This window comes from Dromiciops gliroides, chromosome 3, assembly GCF_019393635.1.
Source record: "Dromiciops gliroides isolate mDroGli1 chromosome 3, mDroGli1.pri, whole genome shotgun sequence".
Classification (NCBI taxonomy): domain Eukaryota; kingdom Metazoa; phylum Chordata; class Mammalia; order Microbiotheria; family Microbiotheriidae; genus Dromiciops; species Dromiciops gliroides.
The window spans coordinates 555,128,332-555,156,066 of NC_057863.1; the positions used below are offsets into that span (position 1 = coordinate 555,128,332).

Below are 27,735 nucleotides of genomic sequence, written 5' to 3' on the forward strand. Positions count from 1 at the left end.
TTTTGGTTTATTAAACATTAGATTATTATAGTAATTTTCTACTGTGTCTCCTGTGCCTAATCTATCACATTAATATACCACTTTATTTATTAGCCAGTATCAAATAGTTTTTGTTTGTTTTTTGGTGAGGCATTGAGGGTTAATTGACTTGCCCAGGGTCACACAGCTATTAATTGTCAAGTTTCTGAGGCTGAATTTCAACTCAGTTTCCCCTGAATCCAAGGCCAGTGCTTTATCCACTATGACACCTAGCTGCCCCAGTATCAAATAGTTGTGATGACTGCTACTTTATAATATAGCTTCAGATTTGTTTTGGCTAGCCCACGTTCCTGTGACTTGTGACTTTTTTTCCTTTAGAATTATTTTATTAAATTATAAATGTATAACAGCTTGTTAACTCTCCACACACACTTAAATATTTTTAAAGGAAAACATTATGTCTTATTACAACATGATCCAGTCTTTTCAAAACTGAGAAAAATCTTAAAAAAGGTTTCACATGTCACCTGAAACTTTCAAATTTAAAATTATCAAAGAAGGAATGCTTCTACACTCTTGCAAAGACCACTAGAAAGGAACAACAATTAAAAAGCTAAGAAGAAACTGTCTCAAAGGCAGTGTGTGTGTGTGTGTGTGTGTGTGTGTGTGTGTGTGTGTGTTTTACAAGCCTTCCTCCACAGGAAGGTAATGTTATTAACTAATCCAATCCATTCACAAAATGACTTTCTACTTCTGCTCTGGTGTCTTCTGCCATATCACTGCATATTTATGCATGACTGAGATAAGAGTTTCCTTAAAATTGTTATTTTGATAACCTGAATCTGTTCTGTTACCTCTGGGCTCTCATCCTCTCCTTTATATATACTGAAGCCCATGGAAAACAGGCAGAAAAGCTCAATAGTGGCTCCTCCCTCTATAATCCCCACTTCCTCCACTGCCTCCTGGACCATAGTTTCCTCCACTATATGGTCCTCCCATGTTCCTACTACCACCAAAGTTTCCACTTTTCATTGCACCATAGTTTGAAGGTTACTGATTATAGTTTCCAAAATCATGGTAGTTCCCACTTCCATAATTTCCTCCTCCATAGTTGTCCTAACCACCTCTGTAGCCCCCACCCTGGTTGCCATAGCCAGGTCCTCCACCGCCATATCCTCCTCTTTCTCCTCCATAACCAGGACTACCTCCAAAATTGAACCTCCTGGTCCTTCTCCATATCCATTGTAACCATCTCCAAATCCATGGCCACTTGCATATCCCCCTCTGAAATTACTGCCTGGGCTTGGTCCAAAATTTCTACCACCACCACAGGAATCCCCCAAACCTAAGTTTCCTCCTCTTCCATTCCTAGAACCCTGAATTTCCTGCATCTCTTTTGTAGATTAAGTTTTTCTTACTTCTGCATTATGGCCATTGATGATGTGGGATTTTTACTTTGTGCTTTTATTCACTTATTCATTTGTTTGTTTATTGCAGGGCAATGGGGGTTAAGTGTCTCGCCCAGCATCACACAGCTAGTAAGTGTCAAATTTTTGAGGCTGGATTTGAACTCAGGTCCTCCTGAATCCAGGGCTAGCTCTTTATCCACTGTGCCACCTAGCTGCCCCTGATGATGTGGTATTTTGCAATACAATTTTATCAAAAGAATCATGGTCATCAATTGTAACAAAACCAAAGCCCACCCCCCCTTTTTTATCAGACTGTCTATCTGTAATTATTTCAATAGTATCTATTTTCCCATATTTCTCAAAGTAATCTCTAAGGTGATATTCTTCAGTGTCTTATTTAATTCCACCAACAAACAGTTTCTTCACAGTAACATGAGCACCAGATTTTCCAGATTCTTCTCTGGCCACAGCTCTCTTAGGCTCAACTACTCTTCCCTTGATCAAATGAAGTCTTCCAGACATGGCTGCATTTACTTCAGCCCCAGGTGAAAATGTTACAAAGCTTAATCCCCTGGATTCCTCATAACCACACAGTCTGTGAGTTTTCCCCATTGTTCATAGTAGTTTCTCAAATTTTCTTCTGTCGTTTCAAATCTCAGGCCTCCAATAAAAAGTTTATGGAACTAGTCCTTTTCTCTCTCTGTGGTGGTGTTGGTTGCCTCGGGTTGGGGCCCTGAGACCAAGTGAGATGAGAGGGATCTCCACTGATGGTTGTGAACCAGACTCATCCTGGTGGACTCAAGTGACTCTTGACCATTCTAAGTACACTCCTAGGTATTCTCTTTGGTTTATCAGCATCTATACTATTCAAACTCTTCTTGGCAATATAAGAAAAACGATTTGAACAATCTGGGAAACCACAAGGCAAATAGATTCAACATTATTTCATTTACAGGTAAATTGTGACTCAGATACTTTTCCTGTATTCCATGGAGCAATTCAGTTATCAAAGAAATTTTCATTTTCTGACAACATTTTAAAAACAATTATTATTTAAAAATCATATCAAATTGCTTTCATTCATATGGTTGAGAAGAGGTAGGATCAAACAGACTTGTAGAAACAAAAGAGGAAACAAAATAGACTTGAGAGGTCATTTGTTCCAATAACCTGACTGATGCATATTATCTATGAGATCTCTGTCAAGTGGTAATCCAGCCTTCATTTGAACACCTCTTAGTCTGAGGAGCTCACTACATTCTGAGGTATTTCATTTTTTTTTTTAGAATGAGTACAAAGAGTATTTAATAATTAATACTTTAATAATAAAAGATATTTAATAATTTAATAATTAGATATTTAATATCTAGTAAACAACTAAGAAGTCTTCTGATTTCATATCCAATGTTTTTTGGTTTCATTTTTATTTTCCTGACACCTCTGATTTTCATAGGGGTCTTCCTTATATTAAATATGAAATTACTATAATTACTTGTTACTGATAAAAGTTAGGAAATAAATCTTTAATTTCATATTCTCTTAGTCAACAACCATTTTTTAAGCTTTTACTATGTGCCAGACACTGTTACTTCCTGTGGAAAATCTTTAAGATCACAAAAATACAACCTGCCAGGGCTCTCAATGAGCTCACATTCTAACGAGGGAGATGGTACATATATAATACATACAAAGCCATTGAAAAATCATCTTAGAGGAAAAGGCAGTAGGACATAAAAGGACCAAGGAAAGCTTTCTGCTGAAGATGAGGGAATCCAGGGAAGCCTAAAGGCAGAGTTGAAGCGAAAGAGCATTTCACATGTGGGGCAGAGCAAATACAAAGGTACAGAGAGACAATATGGAGTATTATGTGGTTTTGTAGCCATTTTGAAGAAAATAGGAGGCACAAAGAATGGATCAGATGACTCCCCCGAGTAGATAGGGTTATTATACTGGATGAAAGAGAGAAAACAGTGCTGTTGAACATTTATTTTGCTTCTGTTTCCCTAGCCAAGAGGGAAATGTAAAGGACAGAACAATTACTGAGTTGAAAACCTCAGAAAATAGGGGAATAGCCAGGCCACCTAGATTCTCTTGATTAATAGAAGTCACCTGACCCTCAGGAACTATGTCACAGGATATGGAATGGACTGACATATTTGAGGACTGATATCCAGTCAGTGATCTTTGAAAGACCATGATTAAGCATAGAGATAGCACAGGATTATAGAAAGGAAAATGCTGTTGAGATTTTCAGAAAAACAGAAGAAGCAGAACTCTTCAACCTATATGCCAATGAGTTTGACTTTGATTCTTTGATTCCTGGACACACACACACACACACACACACACACACACACATGATATGTGTGTGTGTCCAGGATGATGTGTGTGTTTATGTATATATGTATATATATGTATATATAAACTTATATATTTATATATCTATTATATATATTATATATGTATATACATATATATGTCTGTGTATATATATATAATTATTTAGAGCAGGTAAATAGGCATCAAACCAAGGAAGGTATAATTTTACAAAGTCAGGACACTTTCATAAAGAAGCGATAATCTAAATTATTTCCATTCTTGACTAGTGTCATATAATCCGATCATTTTCTATCTTCAGGATGTAATACTCATTTTGAGTTTTTTTCTCCATTCCTGTTCCCACACCAGTGGTCTAATTCTCATGCTCTACCCTGTCATCCTTTGAATCAATTTCTGTAAATGATGGAGTATTATTGTAACATGCATTAATGAAGTCATGTGCAAAACTGACCTTATTTCTGGCCCACCACTTATACATTCAACATTGAGAGGGAATGGTGCACTCGCATGATAAAAGAATTTCCTTATTGGCCACTGAGCAAGAAGAACTGATGGACTGGTGGTTATTTAATAGTGAGCAACTGGGTGTCCTCTTTCCTTTAGGCTATGTATTAGGGCAGCAGGGTTCTGCATGACTATCTATGAAGTGTGGGGGAAGGGCTGCTCAGCTCATCCTCCTTCAGCAAGGGGCCTAGGCATGCGTGATCCTCAACTCTGGGGCTGTATCTTTGGTGTTTAGTCTTTCTCTCTCTAATAGGAAGATATGTCCAGAATGTACATATCCAGGTTCAGTGTCACTCTGGTGAGTTCAAGAGGCATAAAGGCCTAACCAGGGCAGAATATGTTGAAATTATCACCTGTCTAGTCTTAAATTAAACCATGCCCCTATTAATGCAGCCCATGTTTGTGTTAGCTTTTTTTTTTCCTTCCATGTCACACTATTGATAGTCTTGATAAACTTGTAGTTTATTACAATCCTCAGAGATTTGTTTTGTTTTGTTTTCTCACAAACTATTCTCCAGCTGCACAAAGCTGCACATGATAATGGGCACACATTTAGGGTGAATAAAGGATTAGGTAATGTGTGTATTTTTATATTTTTATTGAGTCACAGTCCACTTGCCTTTGGACCTGAATGAATTCCAACATTATTCTGATACACTGATTTTAAAGATAGCTGAAGATTCTGAACACACTCCTTTTAAACATAAATAATATTAACGATGCTTTATATTTTGGGCATTAAAGTTGTCACCTTGGTGGCAGGGCCCTTGGAGATAAAAATCATGAAATAATTCATTTCCAGGATGTTTGGGGGGGAAAGGGCTTTATTTCTCTTTTTTTCTTCTTCATTTAGAAAACATGCATACAAATTCATTAATGGAATGTGACTCAGTGGAATAAGTAGCTGAAGCAAACACTGGATGATAAAATTCAAAAACAAATAATCCAAAATCTTGGAATGCAAGCAGGTTGATGTCCAACCCAACTTATGGTGCTCTGTCAAAACTCAGTGAGAATAGCATCTTTTCTTTGATTAGAAAAGAAATGAACAAGGAGTGTACTATCCCATGGCTTTCTTGTTACTGAATTTCCTTTTCAGTTTTAGATTAAAGTCATAAATTCAATCTGTCCAGGCACATGTTCCCACCGACTCACAAATTGATCTTTTACTTAGAAATGGCAGGTTGGGTGGCTTTGCCTGCTAGTATCTATAAAGACAATTAATCCTTTCTACCCCATCATAAATATTTCCTTCCCCTTCCATTCCTCACCCCCCTACCCATAATACTTTATGTTTACTATTTTTTTCCTGATAGCTCCCTCTACAGTTAGAGACTCGTGAAATTTCAGATTCGTATTGACATTTATGAATTTTTCACCTAGTATTATACTATTTTTTCAGTGATTGATAATTTATTTTTACATCTCAGTCACATTCTAGGGTTAGGCCAGGTACAGAACCTTCCATGGTATAAGTCTAAAAGTCTTCCATTGGTATAGAACTCTCCCCCCATCCCATTATTTATTTATTTATTTTTGGTTATGAGTTATTTAGCAGTCTGTTGAAACATATGGACATCTTTTCAGAATAGCATTTGTAAGTGTAAGAAATAAAATAATCATTTTTCAAAGAAAACAAATTACATTAAAATGCAATTATTGGAATGCATTTGTGAAGAGCCAAGAAGGGGAAAGTAAAGGTAGCAACTCAATTGAACTCTCCCACTATTGTCCTCCAAACAACTTTGAAATGATGCCTCGAATATAATTCTGGAATGGCAGAGAACACAAAAGGTCAACATGAGACATTTTGCCAACCCAAGGCAACTTATGATGTTGTCAGGAGAGGTCTGTGCAACCAGGGTGGGTTATGCCAGCTGTGGGCCTTGAAGTAGCAACAGCAGCTTCAGGAACTCTCAGCCTAGAAAAAGCACGGGGCTCACACAACTGGTCAGAAAGAGAATACAGGATACTTTTGGCTAGGGTCAGGGACCTGTTGATTTGCCCATATGTAGTTTCAGGTCACAGTTAAGGAAGGAGAGGGGAGTACTTGTAGTTGGGAACAGGAGCCCTGGTGTCAGTTCTAAGAGAAATAGAGAGAGAAGAGCCCTAGTACTTGTGGATACAGGGAAACAGGGACCCTTCATGGTAAGCACCCTGGGCACAGACCAGGAAAGGAATGACCACACCTCTCTCCAGATCATGCCACTTTAAAAGCATTGAAAAATTAGAGACCTCCAGAACTAGCGCTGAAAACAGTAGCTCAATAAATCTGAAGCTTGAAACAATGCCTTCTCACCTCCAGATGAACAGAACCCAACTTTAACATAAAGTTAAAAGTCAAGAAATAAAAGAGAAAGAAATGAGCAAAAAACCAAATATGAACTTGGCCATAAAAAGCTGTTATGGTAGCAGAGAAGAACAAGACATGAACTTAGAAAAAAGACTACAACATGAAAACAGCTAAAACAAAACCTCACAATAAAAATGTGAGTTTCACACAAGCCCAACAAGAAATCTTAGAAGAACTAAAAAGAGAGAAATGAGTGATAGAGGAAGAAAAAAGGTAAAAGAAATGAGAGTTATACCACAAATTTATGAAAACAGAATTAACAGGTTGGTAAGAGGCACTTAATCCTGTTTGCCTCACTTTTTTCATCTGTAAAATGAGATGAAGAAGGAAATGACACACCACTCCAGAATCTTTGCCAAGGAAATGCCAAATGGGGACCCAAAGAGTCAAATACAATTGAAAAATAACTGGACAACAATGATAAAATATTTTGCTAAAAGGTGTCATGGACAATGAAGTGAAATCAACACATTTTATAGTAAGTTTCTCTGATAAAAGCCTTATTTCTCAAATAAAAGGAGAGCTAATTCAAATTTATTAAAGGATATGAACAGATAGCTTTCAGAAGAACCCAAAGCTATTTATAGTGATATAAAAATATTCCAAATCACTATTTATTAGAGAAATGCATATTATAACAACTCTGAGGTACCACCTCATACCTAGCAGAAATGACATACTGCAGGGGATGTGGGAAAATGGTACACTAATGAACTATTGGTTGGAGTTGTGAGTTGGTCCAACCCATCTGGAGAACTATACCACAGTTTCTTTCTTTTCTTTAAAATGGGATTAATTTCATTTCCATTTTAATGGCTTTTATAGACCCATTCTCACTCATACAGATCACAAATGTTCTCCAAGGTACAGATGTACTTGTATTTATTTTTCCAATGTTGAAAATAACTGGGAACTGAGAACTGTTATTTAGATATTGTATATTTGAGGACTCTGCATTACTGCTCACACTTGTTGATTGTGCCTATGAAAAACCACAAAGACCCTAGGCTATATATAATTTAGGGGATCAACCTATTAAACAAGACTTTCAATTTTGTTCTAAGCTCACTATCCATTCTTTCCATGTTCCCCCAAAGCAAGAATTTTCCTAAAGACAAATCAATTTCCTAGGGATCTACACCCTGATAATTGTTCACAAAATGTAGTATTGACACTTTGCTTCCATACAACTATAACACAATATTCCTTTTTTCTTCTCTTTCTTATTAACACTTTCATCAGGAAACACATGATTATTCATTGCATCAACTGAATTACAGATGACATCCATTCACTGTTCTCTGAATAATCTTTCACACCAGGGACATGACCTCACAACATCAGACCAAACAAAGTCATTTAACTAAAAAGTAAACAAACAAACAAACAAAAAAATAAAACCCCAACAACTTTATGCTCTATCACCAACCAAGAAACTCAGGCCAATTGTGATGAACCATGGATTCTCTTTGTCTTCTATGAACAGCTGTGTGGCTTTTGATATTCAACTTGTTGCAAGACTGTTAACTACAGACTTATTTCAAGGAAACCATTTGGTGACATGGTATGAATAAGAAACTCAAAATATATTAATAATAAGGCCTTTCTTATGAGCTGTAGGATAAAAAATAATCCTTGAATGTATAATCAGTGAAAGAGATATACTAGTCATTTAATGAAAGAGATAAGGAATGGCCATCTTAAATGCTGAATAGGTACTATCACAATACACGTGACAAAGAGGAAGAGAAAGGCCTCCTGAACATCACATGTGTCCTCTGTGGAGAAGTTAATGAAAGGCTCTAGGTCTCAGTTTCCTCCTCTGAAAATGCAAAAGTATAAAGCAACCTGATTTCCATGAACCTATTAGACAATGATAATTTTCAGGGGCCAAGATGATATATAGGTGTTGCTTCTGGTATTAGTAGAAATAGAAATATTCCTGATAAGATCATCTAATTAACAAATAATCTAAGCAGAGATTTCATGAAGAATATAAAGGGAAATACTTTATAAATTTAAAAGGATGCTATAACTGTGAATTCCTATAAAGTTCTAGGAGAGTAGGAATACATCTTTTTTTATTTTTTTTAACTTGGTTTAGTACAATGTTCTGACTCAAGTAGTTCCTTAAATGTTTATTGAATAAATAAGTGTGTTACCCACTCTGTTCAGATCACCTCTGTTCCTTGGTTAATGTTTGGTATATAAATTTCATTAATGCTATTAGAGCAGTAACAGATAAGTTACTAAACATCTGCCTAAAATCAATATTTTGAGCAAGATTACAGAAGAAAATTAATCACTTAAAGGATAATGGATTTTGTTTTGAAAATTCTTGCTATACCTGATTTTAGGTTAAGTGATTCGACTTTGGTCTTGGGTATTGGACATGAAATATCAAATCTCTTCTGTCATGGCGATTTGTGCCAGGGCTACTCAGGGGGGAAAACTCCACATTTCCATCCATAAATAAAATAAAATAATAAAACAGAAGAAAACAAATGGACAGTAAGAGGGGATTCAGAACATGAGAGAATACTGCTGGTGAGTAGTGCCCTTGAAGATGATCAGGAGATAATTTACAGGGTTATTTATGGATCAAAACATGGCATATCTATAGCCTCTCCGTGAGCCATTCAGAATATTTCTTAGTTGCCAATATGGTCTAAAGATATTCATTTCAAGAGTAGTTTTTAATAAGTCTCTGGGTGCACTATTACATTTAAACACAAGAAGGAGAGTTAGAGAATGTATGCTAAAAAACTATTAGAGAGCTGAATATATTGTGTAATTTAACATTCACTGAACTGCCAAGGGATCATTTCTTTCCCTCCTCCCCTTAACCACAATGAATGTATCTCTCCCTATGGCAGTATGTCTAATTCCTTGATGGCCAGAGAATCTTGATTGCCCTTCAGTTAAATTATTGTATAATGTTTATATGAATGCACACTATCACTACAGTTCATAAATGTAAACCTACATTTTATTGTAATAAGCTTGGTGTGTTGGAAAGAAGATTGACCTTAGAATTAGAAAACCTTGGTTGAAGCCCTGGCCTTAAAACATCATTCATTAAATTCAATATCTATTAAAATTCCTTCTGAATACAGGACAGTATGCCATGTTACTTAATAAAATGCCGATTTCATATATCACATTCTAGCTGTGTGACCTTGGGAAATCACTTGCCCTCTCTGAGTTTAGCTTTTTCATCTGTCAAATGGGAACTGTGAGAAGTATTGTGTAAATAGTAAGGTACCATAGAAATGAAATTGGACATTATTTTTACCAAAAAGTATTTATTTGAAAATGTAAAATATTTCTCCTAAAAAATCCATTCGTTTCAACTACCAATGATTTACAGAAGAGATTCATTCATTCGTTCGTTCATTCATACAACCATATATTCAATGAGAATTGAACACTTATTAAACATCTACTATGTTCCAGGCACTGTGCTAAGTATTGAGGATGCAAATAAATGCAAAAGACATTCTCTATTCCCAAAAACTCACAGACCAGTTGGGGCAACAACAAGCAAATATCAAAGTACATACAGGCTGAGTTAAAAAAAAAAAAAACACCAACAACAACCAACTACAGAGAAAATTAAGGATAAAGATACAGGAACTATAGAATGTGATATTTTGGTTAGGATTTGAAAGAAGCCATGAGACAAGAATGAGGAAAGTGAGAATTCCAATCTTGGGGGATGGTCAGTGAAAATAACTTGAAACACAAGATGGAATGTCTTCTCAGAGGAATAGGAATAAGGTCAGTGTCACTGGATCACAGTGTGTGTGTGTGTGTGTGTGTGTGTGTGTGTGTGTGTGTGTGTTGGTGTTGGTGTTGGTGTTTCTGTGTATAGGCAGTTTAGAATTATGAGTAAGGTACAACAATAAAGAAAAGAGGGGAGACAAGTTCTGAAGTGGTCTAAATGCCACACATAAGATCTCATTTTATATTAATAAAAATTATTTGAATATTTAATAAATATTTGATTTTAAAGGGGGTAACATGATCAGGCATCAGCTTTTGAAAATCATTTTGACATCTGAGTTTAGAAGATTGACTTGATTGGAAAGTGATTTGTGGCAGGGATATCAGACAACTAGGTAACTGGCCTAAATATAGATGACCCACAGATGTTCTGTCATAGGCCCTCTTCTCTTTTTCCTCTATATAATTTCACTTGGTAATTTCATAGACTCATGGATTCAACGATCACCTCTATGCTGATGATTCCTCAACCTACTTATCCAGCCCTAATATCTACACTGACCACTTGCAGAAATCATTTAGAAAGCTATTACACTAGACCAGATGAAAAATGATGGAGATTTGAACTAGAGAGATGACTGAGGTTGGAGAGAAGGCATGTATAGGCAGATGTTCAGAAGAAATAAATTGAGTGGATATAAGAATTGAGCAAGAGAGAGGAGTCAAGAATGACAATGAGAATGACAGAAGAAATGGTGGTAAAAATAATAAATTAATGTAATGAAATATTTTTGTGTCAAAAACTGATGAATATGAAGAATGGAAAGAATTATTGAATACATATATAATGATACAGACAATCCATAAATAAGAAACAAAAAATGGACATAATTATATTTTTCCTTGACCAAGGACCAGATTTTCTTCATGTAGAAGTAATGTATTGTAGGACAAAGGACACTCAAATTGAAATGAGAGCACCTTACTGGAATTAGGAAGATTTGAGTTAAATTCTGTCCTCAAACACTTTCTTTTTTAAGGATGGGCAATGATAGCTAAGTGACTTGCCCAGGATCACACAGCTCGTAATTGTCAACTGTCTGAGGTCAGACTTGAACTCAGGTCCTCCTGAGTCCAGGGCCTGTGCTTTATCCACTGAGCCACTTAGCTGCCCCCTCAAATATTTATTAACTATGTGACCCTGGCAAGTCACTTCTGTCTGCTTCAATTTCCTCATGTGAAAAAAATAAAAGATAATAATAGCAATTCCCTCCTAGGGTTGTTGTAAGGATAAATTGAGATTGTTTGTAAAGCACAAGGCACATAGTATGAACTAACTAACTAAATAAACTAAATAAATACTTGTTTCCTTCTTTTCCTCCTTTTAATTCTTACTAATATCACCAGGGACAAATGAGCCTTTAATTTGGAGCTTGGAAACCCGATGATTTCTAAGTTCCCTTCCAAATCTACACCTCCCTCCCCCATCCCAAACTAAAACAAAAATGAAAACAAGTTTTAGTTTTATAGAAAGTATTTATGAACTTGCACTGTGGAGTAATGTTGAATTCCCCTTTACTGATGTCAGCAGTTCCATGTTTAAAGTTACTGGAGAATGAGGGGGCAGCTAGGTGGTGCAGTGGATAGAGCACTGGCCCTGGATTCAGGAGTACCTGAGTTCAAATCCAGCCTCAGACACTTGACACTTACTGGCTGTGTGACCCTAGGCAAGTCACTTAACCACCCCATAGCCCCGCAAAAAAAAAAAAAAAGTTATTGGAAAATGGATAGATATTCAATATGACTTTATATTCTAATGAATTTCTTTATGCAGTAAAAGAAATTTAAAAATAGAGTAGTATAGAATAATTATACATATATACACATATTTGTTTATAATGGTAGCCATCTTTAGGGTGGGAGGGAAAGGAAGAAAAAAGGGAAAACAATTACAACATAAAATTATTATATATTTAAAAGAAATAGCAAGTTGTACATAATACATTTGCAGTTTCATGTGCAATTGTTCTTTTATTATACTAAGTAATGGAAACAATTGTTTTGTTCCATAAATTAGAAATAATGATGAAATAAATAACAAAAACAAAATAAAATTTAAAACAAACCTCTTGTGCTTGCAAGTAATTTGGGTTGTATCATACATGGGATCAATTAGAAATTCCATGGGATCAATTAAAAGACCTGGACTGGGCTTAAATTCTGCCATTTCCACTTAAGACCCACATGACCTTGGGCAAATTATTTCCTTTTCTGAGTCTCAATTTGTACATCTCAAAAGAGGAAATAAAGTAATTCATAAAAACAATGGACAAATAGTTTGGTTTTGCTTGCCTCATCTTTTCGGGGAGAGTTCTTAGATATTCCAAAGACAGTATTATCTCCTGCCTAGCACCTCCTTCCTCTTATGACATTGGAAGTGACCTTTTATGCTTCAACTTCTCTCTCCTTTAATTAAATTTTAACAGTAAGCACCTACATGCCTATGATATATGAATTAGGAAACAAATCAGACATATTTGAGCATATCCTCTCCTCTTCACCAGCCTGGAGCTTCCCAGATACATGGAGTGACAAGAGAAGTCATAAGAACTTTGTCTAATTGAGTCCTTGGTGATAGTCTTTCCAATGCTTATGTTGGACTCCCTCCTCATGCCCTTATACCCAAAGGTTTTTCTGTATCTGCTCTTTTTTTCATTATTTTAGTTTTCAAGATTTGTTTAGATAAAATTTCCAATTTAAAATTTTTCTCCCTCCCTCCCCTCCCTCCCCCCCTCCCCTAGACAAGTAATCTGATATATGTCTATGTCTATGTCTATGTCTATGTCTATGTCTATGTCTATGTCTATGTCTATGTCTATGTCTATGTCTATGTCTATGTATACACACACACACACACACACACACACACACACACACACACACACACACATATATATATATATATATAACATTAAACATATTTCTGCATTAGTCTGGTTATAAGAAAAGAATCAGAGCAAAGAGGAAAAACCTCAAGAAAAGAAAAATAACAGCACCAAAAACAAAAGCAATAGTATGGTCCAATCAGAGTCCATATTCCACAGTTTCTTCTTTTTTTCCTGGATTTGGAGAGCCTTTTCCATCACCAGTCCTTTGGAACTTTCTTGTACCATTGTATTGGTGAGAAGAATCTAGTCTATCACAGTTGATCAACATATAATGTTGATGATATTGTACACAATGTTCTCCTGGTTCATAAATGCCTTTATCTATGTAAAAGATTTTGCTGTATGACCCTGGGCAAGTCACTTAACCCCCATTGCCCCGCAAAAGAAATAATAATAAAATCAATACTTCTTTTAAAAGACCAAAGAGGAAAAACAAAAGAATAATTAAAAATAATGATTTTCTTGGCAATTATGAAAATTTTGTGGTATGGTATAGACAATGGAAGAAATCCTAATTGGAGATGATCTCTCCCTCCATAAAACACTTTGGCCTTACATTTGTTAAGGTGTGAGAATATAGAGGACTTTGGGTTCCAGAATCAGAGGAAAGGGTTGATGATCCTTCTTCAGAAATTGGCCAAAGATTTAGCATAGTGCCACACCCAGTCCCCTCTGCTCCTCATTTCCTTATTCCATCCATCATAGAAGCTCAAGCATGTCAAGGAAAAAGAAATGTTTCATTAGAGGTCAGGTATCCTTCAAACATGTCTGATCAGCTTTCCATATTCAGTGCAACAGGTAAGAAAATGCCTCTTAATGATAGTGGGGAAAGTACAAATTTTGAGCTGAATTTTATGGTAGATTTGTGTATGGTTCCATTACCTTACCAGACTCCAAAACTCCTTGACTACTGGAACTATGGCTTACATATCATGCAAGTGTTCAAGAAATGCTTGTTTTTAACCTGGTGAAAGGTCAAGAGGATTTAAGTAGGACTCAGAAGAACTGGGCACATGTATTATACCTCTTACATGCACTATGTGTCCTACAGCAAGTTTCTTCTCTTTTTTTCAGTCTGTTTCCCCAGAAATGTGGAAAATGTGGAAAAATGTTATAAACATTATATACCTCACAGGGCTATTGTGAATAGAGATTATGTACCTCTAAGTGCTATACAAATCTGAGCTATTAATACTGAATTTAACTGTAAAAAGTGAGTTCCTTGGGTTATGTAATTCAATTATTTTTCAAAAGCTTCATTTACTACCATATTTTATTTTTATTATTATTAATTTTCCCAATGTTGTTTGATCTGAAATGTTGCATTTTGCAGACTGGCCTATTTTTTTAAAATCTATACTTTTTCTTCTTGCCCCTCCACTATATATAATACACACACACACACACATATATGTATATATATATATATATACATCTATGTACATATGTGTACAAACACATAAACACATATATACTTACACTCATATGACTGGCATTTCTATGTGAGCAGAGAATCTTAGGAGATTTCTACATGTGAATAATATATACATGGGCTCTCTACCTTAATAGAGTTTTCTCCTCCTTCACTGAGCCCACACCCTACTGATAGACCTAGCAGTGCAGAAAGGTAGAGGTATCCTGCCATTAGAATATTTATGCCTTTGTTGTTCTTTTGTACGTGCACAAGAAAGGGAGGCAAGATAATATCTTTTTAAATACATGTTTCAAAGATGGCAAGGGATAGTCTCTCAAAACTCTATTCTTGGTCATAAATGATAATAGTATTAATACTAATAATGGTGGTTACTATTGCTACCATTTATACTGCAAGACTTTTACATACATGCAGACACACACAAACACATTTGTTCCTTCCAATAGCTCTTCTGAAGTAGTTGCAGTTATTGTAGAAGACTCAGACCAAGAGAAATTCAATGAATTACCAAATGTCACACAGCAAGAAAGTATATGACATAGTAATAAAACTCAATTCTCCCTGATTTGATATCCAGCACCCTATCCACTATACTAAATAGTACATTTTTGGGGGGGTAGGTAAAGAAATTTTGTTTGCAAACATATACACATATACATACATATGTGTATAGATAGATGATAGATAGAGAGATAGATAGAGATTCACTCTTCAAAAATAGTTTAAGTTCTTCAGAAAATGGAAACTTCCATTTGGATACATTGCCAAAACATGGGAAAATTGACTCAGTCATAATCATTGGGTTAGAGCAAGAAAATTTATGCAGTAGGATAATTTGAACAAAAGTCTCCTTATCTCTCAGCTCAATTGTACATTACACCAGGAAGCCTAACAGAGGTCTGAAAGAGGAAATGTGGAATAATGGCCAGAGTTATGAAATTTACATCAGGAAGACTTGGTTTCAATCCCAGCAATGATACTAGCTATGTGACTTAGGGCCAGATCACTCTGAGCCCTGGTTTCCTCATCTTTGTAACAGGGATCATAATTTCTTTGTCACAAGGCTACTGAGGGGTTTAAGAGCAGGAGTCAGAGACTTTGTAGAGAGATGATCTAGTTATAAATGGCACCTCTGATACTCCCTGGGTGGCCTTGGAGAAGTCAATTTATCCCCTGCACCTCAGTGTTCTCATCTGTAAAATGAGAGTTAGAGGTGATGACCCCCAAGGTTTCTTCCAATTGTCATCATAAGTGCCACAAATTTTCTAGTTAAGCTAAAGACCTATACTACCTAACACACAAGGCCACTGTGGGGATTAAATGAAACCTTTCACAGGTCATTTACTCCCTCTACTCCTTAATTTCTTATTTTAAAATGACTGGGTCTTTTCCTGACAGCAGACAAGATGGCAGAAGTGGAGCAGAAGAAGAAGCGAAACTTCTGATGTTCAAGTACCATGTGTGAACCTGGAGCAGCTCCTGGGAATGTCTTATGAACAGCTCATGCAGGTATACAGTACTCAGCAGCAATGAAGACTCAACCAGGATCTGTGGAGCAAACAGCATTCATTCCCTCCTGAAGCACCTAAGGAAGGCCAAGAAGGAGGCACCCCCCATGGAAAAGCCCGAGGTCATGAAGACACACCTTCAAGACATGATCATCCTGCCAGAGACAGTGGGCAGTATGGTGGGTGTCTACAATTGCAAGACCTTCAATCAGTTTGAAATTAAGCCCAAGGTGATGGGACACTACCTGAGAAAATTCTCTATCACCTACAAGCCTGTGAAACACGGCTGGCCCGGTATTAGAGTCACCCACTCCTCTCATTTCATCTCTCTCAAGTAACCCAGATGCTAACAATAAAAACAAGAAGGTTCTTTAAAAAATTAAAAAAGACTCGGTTGGCTTTATGAACTCTAAACTAATCCCCAATGAGTCAATATATATATATATATATATATTTTTTTAGTGAGGCAATTGGGGTTAAGTGACTTGCCCAGGGTCACACAGCTAGTAAGTGTTAAGTGTCTGAGGCTGGATTTGAACTCAGGTACTCCTGACTCCAGGGCCAGTGCTCTATCCACTGTGCCATCTAGCTGCCCCCACCGAGTCAATTTTTAAAATTATTCTATTGTTTTACATGTCTGTAATATTCCGTATAATGTTTACTGAATATACATGCATGCAAATACATATATACATACATGCATATATATACATATATATACAAAGACATAGACACACACACACACACACACATATATATATATATGGAAGCAAATATATAGAGAAAAAAACACAGTGGTTTTAGTGGTAGTAATATCATTAACACAACACTTAAACATTTGCAATTTTTTTTACATATATTATCTCTTTTAATCCATGCAACAGCCTGTGGTTTATAGACTATTTTACTCAGATTTTACAGAAGAGAAAATTAAGTCTGAGAGAGGTTAATTAATATGCCCAAGATCACACAACTAGTATACATCTAAGATAAAATGTGATAGGTCCTCTTGGCTTCAAGTCCAGTGCTTTATTCACTGCACCACATAGATATGTGCTGTTGTTGCTGTTTAATCATTTCAAACATGTCCAACTCTTTGGGATACCATTTTAGGTTTTCTTAGGAAAAATACTATTAACTTACTGGATATGCTTTACCCAAGATTATAGAAGTGATAAGTGACCAAGGTGATATTCAAACCCAGGTCCTCTGGCATGAAATGAGGCACTCTTCCTCCTGCACCAAGACTCTCTCTCCCAGGGCATCTTCCAACTTAGACATGTTATAGTTCAGGGACTCATTCACAGTATAGGTCAAATCAGCCATTTTTGTTCTATATAAAACCAGAAAACTGGTTAATTGAATTTCAATTTATTTATTTTTTATTTATGTAACAATTTTTAATTTTAATAGGTAAGTATATATATTTATGTGTGTGTGTGTGGACATGTGTTCAGTTGCAAATTTAAACAAAAATCCCATCTCCCCTTAAAAGATTTCTTTTGGTGATAAGTGTATCATATTTCCTATTTATATAAAAGCTGCCTCTGTAGCTTCATAACACCCACTGCTGAGGAAGAAGCAAGGCAACATTAGGCGACCCTGGCCATTTCTGATAAAATTAGCATATCAGGCAGAAAGCCATCCTGCCTGTTCAAGGGGCAATGAAATCACATGGATGAGCATGCTGGCCCTCCCTCTGGCATGAATAAGCATCAGCACTCATTAGCAATTTATTCTCCATCTGTAGTTGTAATACTGATAAAAAACTAGCCCCCCCCACCAGCCCTCTCATTACTCTCATTATACATGCAGGGTTCCAAAATGCTAATATAGGGAGATCATCCAAGCCAGCAAAAAGAACAGTGTACTTGGATGAGTTAGTCTAGTTTACATATCACCACTAACACATTTTTAACTCTATTAACTCAACAAAACACTCTTTCAAATCATACTATTTTAAAAACCCACTTTGGTTGGTATGTTATTTGAAAGCCAGTGATTTCTTAAAATTTATTGTAAAAGGGGCAGCTAGATAGTGGAGTGGATAAAGCACCAGACATGAATTCAGGAGGATCTGAGTTCAAATCCAGCCTCAGGCACTTGACACTTACTAACTGTGTGACCGAGGGCAAGTCATTTAACCCTCATTGCCCTTCATCATCATCATCATCATCATCATCATCATCATCATCATCATCATCATCATCATCATCATCGCCACCACCACCACTATAAAAGAAAAAATCAGGGAGGGAAAAATGAAAAAAAAAATCATTGCACTGAGTGTGAATCCTAGCCCCAATACTTGCTAGCTGTTGGATTTTGGGCAAGTCACTTAATATTTGATTTTATTCATCTCTAAAATGGGCATAATGATAATTAAGTCCCTTGATGACAAGATTGTTATTAGGAAATGACCTATACACCATAATACATGTTATATTTCTCTTTTGCTGTTATTTTTCCCCATTTTATCCCAAAGGCTAGTTGTGTTTTCTTGGTTGTTGACATTTTTGTGGTTTGAAACACAAAGTGGGTGGAATGTGAAAGGAACAGTGAACTTGGAGGAAGAAAACATTTTTCTAGGTCCAGGTTACAATCTGTGCAAGCCATTAAACCTCTCAAAGGTTCAGTTACTTCATCTGTGAAATGGGGATATTAGCACTAGTTACCTTAATGAATACTATAAGGACCAAATGAGAGAGTGAGTGTGATAATGATTTGGGGGAAAATTCCCCTTCCAGTTATTTTCTATTTTATCCAGACTTCAAACAAGAACTGACTTTGAACATGTCACAATATGAAAGTAGCTGCTATATCACAAATGTGACTCAGATGAAGGCCCCCTAAGCAACATTTAATCTGAGAAGTGAAAGGGAATATAGAGGTCATTGAATTGCAAGGTTACCAATCTATTAGTCATTCCTACAATATATTTGACAAATGCACATCCATCCTTAGTATTAATACTTCCTGTGATAAGGAGCTTGCTAACTATGTAGGCATGGTTGACCTTTTTTTTTTTTTTTCTTTTGATATCAATCAAACAGAATGTATTAAAACACTTACTGTGTGGCAGGAACTGGGCTAAATTTTCAGTATGCAAAAAGAAAGGAAAATGGTGCCTTTGCTGAAGGATATTGTTTTCAAATAAGGAAGAAATCATGTACACATAAAGGCATATACTACATAAATACAAATTAGAGTAAAGAGAACACAACAGTAACTAAGGGGAAGAGGGCAAGGACAAGAAAAGTCTTTTGCAGAAGCTGTCACATGGGCTAAGTTTTAAAGAATTCTGACATTCTAAGAGAGAGAGGTCAGGAGAAAGAGCATTCTAGGCCTGGTAGACACTCCATGCATGGAAAATTTTCCAAAGGCATTAACACTGGAAATGGAGCATGACTGACAAGAAAGAATAAGTAGACTGTTAGTATGACTAGAAAATATAATCTCTAGAGCACGGTAATATGGAAAGAGATTAGAAAAACAGAAAGGGCTTAGATTGTTGAGACCTTTAAAGAACAAACACAACTTTGTATTTGATATTGAATATAAGAGAAACCACTGGAATTAATTTATCAGAGTGGGGTGTTGAGAAATAATTAGATTTATACTTTAGGAAAATCACATTCAATTTTGTGGATATAAAAAGGACAGAATTTAGGACTCAACTGGATATGTAGGGTGAATGAGAGTGAAGGCTCAAGGATGGCACCAAGGATATCAGCCCAGAAAAATGGGGAAATGTTGGTGCTCTCAATGGTAATAGGGAATTTTATTTTATTTTTAATTTTATTTAATTTAATTTTTAATTTTTAATTTTAGACTTTTATTTTCCAAATTACATGTACAAGCCAATTTTGACATTAATTTTTTTTAAACCTTGTGTTTCAACTTCTCTTCCTCCCTCCCCTCCCACTCCCTGTAAAAGGGAAGTTTAGAAGAGGGAAGGGCTTGAGAGAAAATAGAATGACACATTTTGTACACTCTAAGAGAGCACCATGGGATATCTAGTTGGAAATGTCCAATGGCGGTCTGTGATATGGGATATAAGCTCAGGAATGAGATTTGGAAATTTAGATGTGAGAGACCTTTGCATAGAGATGATAATTGAATTCATGGAAGCTGATGAAATCACAAAGTGAAAAAGTAAAAATAAAGAAGAGGGCCCAGGACAGAGCCAAAATTAATGTACATCAAAGACCCAGAAAATGAGATGAAAAAGGAATTCTGAGAGAGACAGTAGGAAAACTGAAAAAAATAGTGTCATGACAATTCAGAAAAGAATGTGCAACCAGAAAGAGGTTGTCAGAATGAAATGTTGTGGAAATGTCAAGAAATAAGAGAATTGGGGAAAAATTACATTTGACAATTAAGGGTTCACTGGTAATTTCAGAAAGAGCAGAATTTGGAAGCCATACTAGAAAGGGTTTAAAAGATGGTGAAGAGGTTTGGAAATATAGGCAGAAGAGGAATAAATATAGAGATAATAAATAATAGCATGGTCGAATCTATAGGGTTTCTTTGCTGTTATCATCAATGTATTTGTCATTATCGTTGTTGGTGTTTTAATATGGAGCAGTGAATTGGGCATGTGAAAGGTAATAGAGAAGGAATCAAGAAACAAACATTAAAGAGAAGACACATGATAGTGGGAGCAATTTTTGGAAAAGATGGGAGGTCAGGAGATTAAATGGAAATATAGAGGAATTGACTTGGTGAGGAGAAAGGCAAAATATCCATTAGAATCTAGAGTGATGGAAAATGTAGTAGGAAGAAAGTTTCAAATATATGTGATAAACAAAGGGAGGAAAGGGAGAACTTATGATAAATGGCCTCAATATTTTTGCTAAATTGTGAGCTGAAATGATGGGGTAAGTGGATTATGTGAGAGGGCTAATGGGAGACGAGAAACTGAAACACCTGCTGTGGTGAGTAAGATAAATAAACAATTAAGAAGAAATAGAAAGATTACCTAGCTGCACTGAGAGCCTAGTTGATATTGGAATATATAAATTTATAACCAATCCAGTCATCATCTTTCTCTGATGTTCTCCAGCTCAATTCCATAGCATGAGTTTACATAGAGACAGAGGGTAAGAATAACCCAATGTTGTTGTTTGGCATGGTATAAACCAAGATTACAGAAAAGAAGGATTGAAAGTATAGGGTATTGGAATGTAGACCTGGGTTACTAATTGCTTGATGCTGGGGAAAGAGGATAATGTAGTCAGAGCAGGAGTGAGTACCTAGAAAATTAATGAGAGGCATAGAAATTTGAAAACATGGGATGTATGAAGAATGGGTTTAGGAATAATTAAGCATAGGGACAGATATAATGATAGATAATATTATTCATGGGTAACACTAAATGTTTGGAAATTTCTTATGCTGAGTTAAATTCTACTATCCTTCAAATTCCATACTTAATTCCTAGTTAAATGATCTAGACTCAAGTACAACACACTATTCTTCTGCTTCATGTTATTTTTTTTCTTAACAATGAAGATAACTATCAGGTTCTCATGTCCTCTTTCTAGTTTTCTTGATCCATATTAAATTGTCCTAGTTTCTTCAAGTGATTGTTATTTACATAACCTAGTTTGTAGTCCTCCCATCCCTCTAGACAACCTCCCATTTAAAAGTTGGCTTCCAATACTGGTTAGAGAGATTTAGTGCCAACATTCCCATGAATACATAGCAAGTACTTGGTACCAAGTACAAACTAAATAGATACTTATTGTTGTTGGTCAACTGATTAGCATGAAAAAGAGATTTCTGTGTTGGGATGTTCTATGAAACCCAGGGTAGATATTTTTCTGTATTGCAGCATTTTCCAACACCAAGAATGGTATGCGGTGGTTTGGGGAGGGAATAGTTATTTGTTTGTATCTCCTTTCATAAAATCAATGATTCAAGAAATCCTTTCATTTATTAGTAGAATGGAAGCTCCTTAAAAGCAAGTAGTATTGGGGGCACCTCTTTGTTTATAAAATACTGATAGATGGGGGCAGCTAGGTGGTGCAGTGGATAAAGCACCAGCCCTGGATTCAGGATGACCTGAGTTCAAATCCAGCCTCAGACACTTGACACTTAATAGCTGTGTGACCCCATGGCAAGTCACTTAACCCTCATTGCCCCACAAAAAAGCAAGTAGTATTTCTTTTTAGTCTTTGTGTAACTGTCCTCTATCAAAGTGCCTTGTACATAGTAGGGGCTTATTGAATGTGTGTTTAGCTGAATTAAATCAGGAAAGAGTCAAGTGTCACCTAACAATTTTAAGCTAGCATGTATAGGTCATTTTCAGATTTTAAAACATGCCATAAATCTTAGATTATTTTCTTCTCACAACTGCCCTAAGAGACACTTGCTAATATTAATCCCATTATGCAGATGAAAAATGAGGCAGATGAAGGTAAGTGATTTGTTTAGGGTCACCTAGCTTGTAAGCGTAGCCAAATTTGAACTGAGGTCATCCTGACTCCAGGACAAGCACTCTATTCAGTTTGTCACCAGATGTCTAGTTCCTTACTTGAAGAACTTTAAACTTGGCATTAGTTCTCATCTGTTTCATATAATTTATCTCATGTCCATCATCAAAGATTTCTTTGTCCTCAGAGTCCCTCACTGAAATGTGCTAGTTTATTGCTCTTCCACCTGAATTTGTTATACCTGATTTAAAGTGACAGGAGAAGGAAAATTGTATTGACAGGCTGTTAATAAACCTAATTACTCACTAGATACAACCTGAATCAATTAAGTACAGCATCTAGTGAAGGTGAAGTCTTAAAGCTCCTTCATGGAAAAGACAGCCACTCCCATTTCCTTGAGGTTTCATTTTAATAAATAATTTCATAATTTTATTAGTGAGCTATGAAACAATAATATTCCTTTATATTTGTATGAAGCCTTACCGTTTTCCATTCACTTTCATATTTAATGATATGAGCTATTATCTTACTCTGCCCTCTAAAGAATCTTTAGATTATAAATGTCCATAAGATCCACCTTAGGATAGAGTAATCACTTAAACCTGCTCCCTCACTTAATAGTTGAAAAAAAATAGAGAGGTTAAATGACTTACCAAAGGTTATTCAGATAAGGATTTCTGATGCCAGATGCAGTGTTTTATTCCAAGACATCACACAGGTAAGGTATTATGATCTCTCTATTTTTTTAATCCAAAATTTTATACATCTTAAAGTTCCATACAACACTTTTGCCCCAGTGAGATAAGTAGTATGAATTTTATTGGGCCTATTTGACAGACAAGAAAACCAAAGTGTGAAGAAGTGCGGAGATTCACATTGTTTGGAAGTCAGTAATCAACCAGGCTAGGTCTAAAGTTCACATTTCCTGTTTTTTGAGTCCAGGGGTTTGTCCAGCATGCCATAAATCATATACACGGATGCTTATATCGGTTATTTGGCAAAGGAATCAGTTGTATTGATGATATAAACTATCAGACACCTGAACCTTTTGGATTTTGAAACGTTTGGTCCTCAAGTATTTACAACTACTGTAAAATGTTTCCCAAGTTTCCCAGGTATGGCTGGTTTGTAGTAAAGCACAGTGTAACTGCACTTTTCTAACTTCAGTCTGGTCTAAAAATGACCTGTCCCTCTTCTGTATGAACTATCTAATAATGATGTGCTATTCTAGGACATCTCTTCTACTGTTGTCTTGAACAGATATTTATATTATGGGATCATAGATTTAGAGCGAGAAGTAATGTTAGATGTCAGTGAATTCAAGCCTTTCCTTTTTCCAAATGAAGAAAGCGACATAGAGATGTTAAGTGATTTGTCTGAAGTCATAAAGTTGTTGTTGTTGTTGTTGTTGTTATTATTATTATCATCATCATCATCATCATCATCATCATCATCATTATTATTATTGAGGCAGGATTTAAACCCATGTGTCCCTGAATGGAAGCCCAAATCTCTTCTTCCTATGGTACCTAGCAGGCATTCATGTTAAATACTAACCATTTGCAGACATTTAATATTTAACTTGTTTGGACTTGTCAATCCTGAAGCTTCTTAAACTGTGGGTCATGACCCAATATGGGTTCACATAACTGAATATGGGGTCACAAAAAAATTGGCAACAGTAAAAGGTTATGTATACCTATTTTATATATGTATATCCTCAGGGTCCTGTAAAAATTTCTTTGACCAAAAGGGGTCACAAGTGGAAAAAGTTTAAGAAGCCCTGGTCTTTTCAACTAGATTAGAAATTCCCTGAGGTCAGGCATTAAACACAGTTACAATACCCAAGACAAGAAGAAATGGAAAAAAAATCTTATTGTTGATTCAATTTTTAAAGTCATTGAACAATTACTATCAATACCTAGAATGACCATGTTGACAGTGTCATTTTTCATTCATATTTTGAACTTTTAAAAGTTTGTGTTTCTTTCTCTAGGAGATAGTTATGGACATAATGCATGTTGACTGACTCCTATATGTGATAGTGGTCAGGTCATTTAACATCTTTTGCCCTCAGTATAATTATCTATAAATTGGGAGGTTGGTCCTCTTAGCTAATGCTTGCACACAGTTTTTCACAGTGCCTGGTACATAAGAAGCATTTCCCCTTCCTTCTTCCTATCTCTTTCATCTCTAAATTTTATGATTATTCAGTCTACTATGCTTCTGTATAGGTCAGTGTCATTTGCTTATTGTTGACTGCAAATTACTAGAAGTTACAGTACACTTCCTTTAGAAGTCACCCCAGAAAATGATAACCAAATCTATATTTTGAATTCCAAAATTTCAATTTGATGTAAAGGAATGATCCAGACACAAAAAGTAAAGCTTTTCATTCTAAGGCACTATTAATAGAACATCAGTGTTCACAGTGACAGAGATATTTTAAAACACAAACGTATTTGATTATTTTCCATTTACATTTAAAGATAGTTTTCAATATTTGTTTTCATAAGATTTTTAGTTCCAAATTTTTCTCCCTCCCTCACTTCCCTCCCCCCTTCCCAAGACAGAAAGCAGTCTAATATAGTTTATACATGTAGAATCACATTAAACATATTTCTGCATGAGTCATGTTGTGAAAAAAGAATCAGAACAAAAGGGAAAAACCTCAAAAAATAAAAACGAAAACCAATGTAAAAATGGTATGTTTCAATTAACTGCATTCCAAATCTATAGTGCTTTTTTCTGGATGTGGAGAAAATTTTCCATCATGAGTTCTTTAGAATTGTCTTGGATCATGGCACTGCTGAGAAAAGCTAAGTCTATCACAGTTGATTATCATGCAATGTTGCTGTTACTGTGTACAATGTTCTCCTGGTTCAGTGACAGAGGTTTAAAGCTCAATGTCCTCTTCCCTGGCCAGACCTTATCTAAAGTTTCATGTTAAGCTGACTATATCTAAGGACTTTGCAAATCTGAAGAACACAGAAAGAAGAAGGTGTAGAAGGATGAGGAGATAGAAAACGGAGGAGAAGAGGAGGAGGATTAGAAGGATGAAGAGGATTAGAAGGAGGAGGTGGAGGAGGAGGAGGAGGAGGAGGAGGAGGAGGAGGAGGAGGAGGAGGAGGAGGAGAACAACAATCTAGCTGGTAGGTAAAAATACTCCATAAAAGGATCAGTTGGAAAAAAAATTATAGAGTTGTTCAATCTGGAGAAGAAAAGAAATGAGCATGTGATCCTTTTTGGGCTGATGAGCTGTCAATCAATAATTGATGAAAACACATTAATAGCTTACTAAACAACACTCTTAGTAAGTACGTAGTTAATAACTACTAAGTGCTAGGAACAGTGCTAGATACCAACACACACACACACACACACACACACACACACACACACACACACACACACACACACACACACACACACGAGAAAACCCCTGACTTCGAGGAGCATAGATTCTCTTACATTCTATTGAGGCAGCTACAACATGGTCACAGATAAGTAGACACTAGTGTGTTGATCATTAATCAATTCATGTGTTTTGGTCATAGATGCAATACGTTCACAGATAATAAATAAAAATACAGGAAAACTGTCTTTGGTTGGTGTTGAAGAGGATTAAGAGCTGTAGAAATCACTCTTTAAGGAGGAGTCCCTATCCCCCACCCCATGTACTGGGTCCTGAAGTGAGCTAGGTGGCAGATGTAAAGACATATAGCATTCTAGGCATCAAGGATAACATTAGGTCAGAATGTATAGTGTCCCAGTCAGATATAGTATAATCAACCTAAAGAAATACACCAGAACCCAATTGTGAAGGCTTTTACATACCCAACAAGTGTGTATTTCATTCTGGACTTGAGGCAATAGGTAACCACTGAAACTTCTTGAGCATGTGAATGTCATGTGGAGGAGGGATTAGACTTATTTTCCATGTTCAGAAGGCATGATTAATAGTACAGAATTAGTTTGGGGAAGGTGGTTTTCAATTTAATATGTACATGAATTTCCTATTGACCAAAGATACCTGATAACACAATAGAATGAATTATGAAGAAATAAGATCCCTTTCCTGGAAATTATTAAAGAAAAGTGACTAACTGCCAATGGCAAATATTGTAAGAAAGGGAGAGTTTAAAGTAGATTTAGTCACTTTCAACTTTGCTGTTCCATGACTCCATGATATATTTACCATTCCCCCTTGGCCTCAAGGACAGAGAAGAAAAGCTCTCTCTCTCTCCCTCTCATTTATTCTCTCTCCCTCTCTTTCTCTTTCTCTCTCTCTCTCTCTCTCTCTCTCTCTCTCTCTCTCTCTCTCTCTCTCTCTCTCTCTTTCTGTCTCTCTGTCTCTGTCTCTCTCTCTCCCTCTCCCCCACTCCCTCCCTCCATTCTCTTTCTGTCTTTCTCTCAATCTGTCTGTATCCATGTCTGTATCTGTCTGTCTCTCTCTTTTCCTCCATTCTTTTTCTCTCTGTCTTTCTCTCAATCTCTGTCTGTCTGTCTTTGTCTCTCTCTCTCATATATACACACACACACATAATACAGAACACAAGTATTTAAAATTCGTTGGTGCATATATTCAAGGCTAACAGCCTCTCTAGATATCACTGTCCACATTGAATATGCTCCTAATATCAGTAATCTAACAAGCAGTTGAACTCTCATGATAACTCAGAAGTAAAATATTGACCTAACTTAGGCTATGGAAGGATACTATTAATATTTTTTTTTTGTTATCCTCTAAATTAATTGTGTCTAGACATCCTGCTCCTCTTCACAGGAGCTGTTACCATCTTTTGTGTGTGTGTGTGTGTGTGTGTGTGTGTGTGTGTGTGTGTATGTATGTGAGAAAAGCAAGCTTGTTAGATTGCAGACTGTAGGAATTATATTTTGCTTTTTGTCCAACCTAGGAAGCCATTGATATAGTAGCCCTTCAGTGTAATGTATTGTACATACTGTAGGAGGTACTTTTCCAAAATGCCACATCTGGGTGTAGGTGGGAAGTTGATTACAATTACTTCCCAAGCTAAAGGAGGAAAATCTATCTATCTATCTATCTATCTATCTATCTATCTATCTATCTATCTATC

General features: G+C 36.1%; 1 pseudogene; it reads right to left on the reverse strand.

Annotated features, from left to right (window-relative positions):
• Positions 1-894: 894 nt before the first annotated feature.
• LOC122747937 overlaps positions 895-27,735 on the reverse strand; it is an 81,723-nt pseudogene continuing 54,882 nt past the window's right edge.